Below are 6065 nucleotides of genomic sequence, written 5' to 3'. Positions count from 1 at the left end.
TTTAACGGGGATGAAGTTTCTCTGTCATGGACTCCCAACCACAAAAATTTGATATTTTTTTGACATGGATGAAGTTCCTCCGTCATGGACTCTCAACCACAAATAAATTTGATATTTTTGACGGGGATATAGTTCCTCCGTCATGGACTCCCAACCACAACAATTTGATATTTTTTTACGGAGACATAAATAAATAATGGTATGAGGCTACCTCTTCTTCAATAATTATGTCTCATCAAAAGAGACACAATAGCAGCAACTGAAATGGGCTTGGCTTGGGCCCATTTAACACGACCCAAAATAATCCTTGTAAAATGACCCATGAAATAATCCAATGCACATATATGTTCTACATAACATGCTGACCAATAAATAATCTGTCAATTTGTCTAAAATAATAATCCATCCAGAAAAAAATAATTTTACCGAGGCAGAAAATAAGTGACCCGAGTCAGGTTGACCTGGACCCGAGTTGACCCAAACCGATTTGACTCGGTCCGAGTTGGACAGGGTTGACTCGGTCTGCTGGTGCTGAAATAGTGGTCGGTTGGGACACTGGCTCGCTGGTCCGAGTTGATTCGGGTGAGTTTGGGTCTTGACAGAACCGAGCGGGCCCGAATTTAATCAGCTCTTCCAAACTTAGGAGGAATTAAATTTTGGAACAATGCATCTTCTTCCTAGGCATCTTCGGCGGAAACAGCGCTCGGCGAAAACTCGGAAGGAAAGTTTCCAACCCGACTTCGTGTTCTCCGGCAGTGGCGGGTCGTCTCTCTCCGAGGCCGAACAGAGAGGGAAATGGAGCTTCTTCTTCCTCCTCGACAGAGCGCTGCGGAAAAAAAGCTTCCGTTGCGATCGCAATGCCTTCGAGGGAAGTAGATCAGATTGGAAAATATACGAAACGGCGGAGTAAGCGGCTTGGGCAAAGAAGTTTTTTTTTTCCCGCAAGCTATCGTCGTCTTCGAACAGTTGAGATTTGTCTTCTCTGGCAACGAAAAACAGAGAGTGAAACTATCGGAGTCGTCGGAGTGGGTCATCTTCCCTGTGGCCGAACAGCCCACAGGAACGCTGGTCGACTTCCTCACTGGGAGAAGTCGTCATCTTCGGTGAACCGCCTCCATTTCCGCGAGTCCATCGTCATCTTTTCCATAATGGGCATACCCCCTTATAGGACTACGTAGCAACAGAAATATTTCATTCTGCTCGTACTGACGACTAGCAGAATACCGACCCACCTTTCTCTTCTCTCCTACTAGTAGCAGAACACAAGCTCTGTGCATGAATAACTAGGCTAAGGGGAAAACGAGCAAGAAATTTTTAAAAAAAAACTGAAGTTCCAAAACATAATGAAAAAAAAACAAAGGCATCTATACTAGAAAAGAATAAAGGATTTTTGGAATTGTGAAAAACCATACTACGAGTCCTGAAAATCAAAGCTTTGATACTATGTTGATTTTTAGGACTCCATGAATTTAGCTCATGGAGAAAGACGGAAAGAAACCCATTGGGAGAAAACAGGAGGAATAAGGGTTATGGAATCGATTATTCCTAACCCTCCCCTTGAAGCTCTATTTATAGATTTATGAAACTATAATATTACAATAATACCCCTGAACTTCGGGTTTAGGGTTTTAACCCTAAAACTTTAACATAATTACATCAATGGCTCTATGAGATGACCCTTTATTTACCATCCTGCCATCAATGTATGTGGGTTTATAGGCCTTCTCCTTGATTTGTGGGCCATGAGCTCATCTTCTATTTCTCTTGGATCCATGGGTCTTCCTTGGTCTTATGGGCTTGGGCCCATCTTCTAATACACTTTGATATGTGGGCCTTGGTCGTGTGGGCTTGGGCACTATCTTCCAACAAAATTGAAATAAAAATTTAATAAATTATGGATTATTTCTCCAAATCATAACAAATAATCTTTTTGCTTAGATTAAGAAGTTTATGCATAAACTGAGTGGCATTGGACCCACTTCCAACAACAACAATAAGCCTCAACGCATCTTCTCAACTGATGAACTGATATTTGGAGAAATCTCATGGTGGATACATGAAGAAAGCTTCAGCTTTGGCCTGGATCTCGAGAGATGTTGAAGAGATGCTAAACCTCCTCATATTTAAGGCATAGAGGGGGGGGGGGGGGGGGGGGGGGAATCCATTTATGCTTCATGGGTACCATCATTACCTGTCGTGGAAACATTGTGCCAACTTGTTAGTTGGGTGGCTTTCCACATTTGAATTCCTATCTTCCCAAAGAAGAGTCATTCCTTGGTTGTATCACTTATTGCTAATTAATACTTGCCATAAATTATTCCTTGATAAAATGAGGGTTCTTAATTGTTTCTCTTTCAACTGTGGAAAGACTTTTTCAAAAACGACATTATTTCCCACCTTCTTATAGGCTTCTTTTATTCCTTCCCTACTCTCCCAAAATTACTTATTAAACATTAAAAGTAGTGAATGCCAAAGAAATTGGGGTTAGAGGGGTTGGCCAAGGAGCCATCAAAACCCAATTGACTAACTTGGTTTGGACTGGTTTTTGAGTTTTTATGGTTTCTAAGTTGATGGAGGCACATATCCATTTGAGCCTGATTCAAATAATCGAGTTAGTTTGGATTTAATAACACTAATGCATTGCACTAAAAGAAAAGGAAAACACACCAAATTGATCATTGAGTAGGATCATCTGTAAGAAGAAGATTACCAAAATCTCTGCATTTATTCTCTGGTAGTTGAAATGAGTAGTTTAACCATCAAGAAAGAGAAAAGAAAAAATCTAAGAAAAAAACTAAAAGAATGAAGAAGTCAATGTACCTTAACCTTGCCCATAAACAGCTCGGAAGAAATTAATTTCCTTTTGGTGTGCCCATGCTAAACCATTGGATGAAATGATCCCCTGCCTGAACATGACCCTTGTGTCTTTTTGATGATACCAAGGCCTTCCCAAATCAAGGGAATTGCAAAAGTTCATCTCCTTTATCACTCCCCGTTGGGTCACATACAATACGGGCAAACCTTCATGTATACTGTCCTCATAAAATTAGATAAACCAAGCATTTGATGAACATGAGTGGTAAGCTTAATTCACTACTCGATTAACCTCAGCCTTGAACTATTATATCTGATCAATGTAGTTTTTCACTTGTTCTCAATCACATTTTTAACAAAATATTTATTAAAGACCAAAAAATAAATCTATTTGTCATGATTAAATGCATTGTTCCTATTATTTATGTATTAACAATCCTCAGGTAAATTCTCACATTTTTTATATTGTCAAAAACATTTCAACACAAGAGCAGACTTTATGATCCCATAAACGATACATATCAATTTATATATATATATATATATATTGATATTGCTTTGTTGTACTTTAAATAGTTATCAATAAACCATGAAAGAGATAAATAAATAAAATAGATCATAAGAAGTGATAGAGGTAGTGAATTGATAGAAGTATTTGAGAAATTTTGTGATGAGAAGGGATACAAGCATGCAAAGGCATAGAAATGAGATCAACATTAAAATCAAAACAAAAAGTTAATAAAATTATGGATTATATCTGACAATCATAACAAATAATCTTTTTGCTTAGATTAAGTTTTTTATGCATAAAGCGAGATACTACATATGACTTTGGAAATATAATTTTATGAACAAGACTGTAGCATGTAATAGACATTAAATATGATATATTTTATCAACTCCCCTAAAATCCATCCTTTACGTAAAAATATTGATACAATCTACACATACTTCATTAGACTTATTTTCTGAAGGAGGATCCAAAGCTACAACCTTACCTAAAAACTTCCATCCCAAGAGAGGAAGATGAGTGGCATAGGAGCCACTTCCAACAACAACAATAAGCCTCAACACATCTTCTCAAATATTGAACTGATATTCGGAGACATCTCATGGTGGAGACATCTCATGGTGGAGACATGGAGTAAGCTTCATCTTTTGCATGGACCTTGAGAGGTGATGAAGAGATGCCAAACTTCCTCATATTTAAGGTAAAAAGAGGGGAATCCATTTCTGCTTCGTAGGTACCAATTGGAGTCATTACCTACCATAGAACCGATGTGCCAGCTTGTTAGCTAGGTGGCTTTCCACATTTGATTTCCTATCTTCCCAAAGAAGATTGATTCCTTAGTTGTACCACTTATTGCCAATTAATGTCAAAATTAGGTTGTTCCGTCCACCCCTGATGGGTTAGTGGTTCCATCCACTCTTGTTAGAGTTTGGCTTTTCGCCCCTAACAGGTCGGCCTTTTCGGGAGTATTGGCTAGGCATTTGACATGGTATCAGAGCTGGGCACTACGTTCCACATTCAAATCCAGACGGAAGCGGTAGGGAACGGGAATGATGGGTGTCATAGCTAGGTGGTTCCATCCACCCCTGATAGGTTAGTGGTTCTATCCACTCTTGTTAGAGTTTGACTTTCCGCCCCTAACAGGTCAGCCTTTTTAGGAGTATTGGCTAGGCGTTTGACAATTAATACTTGCTAGAAAAGTATAAAATGGGGGCGCTTAGCTATTTCTCTTTCAACTATGGAAAGACCTTTTCAAAATGGGATATTTGTCCTCGTGCTTACAAGCATCTTTTATTCCTCTCCTACTCTCCCGAATGCCTTGGGAGGGTTGGAAATGGATTGATATTCTAACCCATCAACAATTATTCGAACAATCAAAATCCAAATAAAAGATAATGGATCATCCCTGAACTCTCTTAATGGACATCCATCTCTTATTAGGTTGGGATTGGATTCCGAGAGCATTGATAATTACTAAAAGTTTAGTGGAATCGTATTCGGTGTGTAGAAGTCAGGGTACGTTGGCTTAAAAAGATTTTCAAAGCCCCAAAAAAAGGAAATATAGAGCTCGAAAATTCCACATATTGGGGTGTCTTTGTGTCATATAGGCATCTTTTATTTTTTTTACAAATCAATGGTTGTTCCTCCCATTCTTCTTCCATGATTCTTTGATTTTGATGCTCTTCTCTTAAGTGATTGATTTGTCTTTGATTCTTTTCCTTTGTTTAAGTGATTTGTGAGGATAAATCTCCTTGATTTATTTGGTTTGATTGAGTGTGATTTTAAGGAGAATCTTGTTCTAGAAGATCCTTGAGGTGGCTGAGATTCATCCATGCATGAGTGTGGACGTATCTTCTTGTTGATTTTCCTTGGGCGTGACTTGTATGCTTCTTTATGTACTTGTAGGTTATGTAAACTTTGCCTTAAAGCTGAGCTGTGAGGCTCATGGAAAATTCAGTTTGGCTATGAGTAGATGAAACTGTTGGATGATAGGGCACAAGCCCATACAACCAAGGAAGACCCACATATCTAAAAGTATTAAAAGATGGGACACACGACCAAGGAAGGCCCATAAGATGGCCCCAAGCCTATAAGAAGTAGGATTCACCATGATTACCATGAGCTATCATCCTTATCACATAAGTTGGAAGATCAAGAAGGACTCGCAAAGACATCTTTATCTCATGGTCACGTCCTAGAAGAGTTTTAGTTTGAGTTATGTTTGTCTTTTATATATATTTAGTTATTTAATTATGCTATGACTTATCTTTAAGTGTTAGAGTTTGGGTGTAACTGGGACAAAGGTAGTTTTATTGTAATTGGACTCTACTACCTTCCTTTATTATAAATAGAGGTTCATGTACTCTGACTATAATAGGTTAATCAAGTCAACGAAGTATTTCTCTTTTCCATAAGTTCAACATGGTATCAGAGCAGGTTCTGTGAGTTGACTTGGTCAACCCACAGAGATAATGAGATCCTTTTCTCTAAACCATAAGTCTAGGTTTGTAGTTATTTTTTTCAGTACCTACGCCTATAGTTTACTTTGCATTTTTTACATCCATAATGAGATTTATATTTGAGTCTACTTTCCAATAAAAAACTATTTTTTTTCCAATCGGAGTTATCAAAAAAGAGAAATCGTTATTTGAATGAGCAAAGGTCAGATTGAGAAAGATGTTTGAGCAACAACAGAATCTTCAACTTCCGAGGTATTTTATGCTATCAAGAGAGAGACTTT

The sequence above is a fragment of the Aristolochia californica genome, unplaced genomic scaffold (genome assembly GCF_029961685.1).
Source record: "Aristolochia californica isolate CCGP_79_NKW_82.1479 unplaced genomic scaffold, dmAriCali1.0.hap1 SCAF_2, whole genome shotgun sequence".
In the NCBI taxonomy this organism is placed as follows: domain Eukaryota; kingdom Viridiplantae; phylum Streptophyta; class Magnoliopsida; order Piperales; family Aristolochiaceae; genus Aristolochia; species Aristolochia californica.
The sequence above is the reverse complement of the archived record's forward strand: the minus strand, read 5'-3'. Positions refer to the sequence as shown.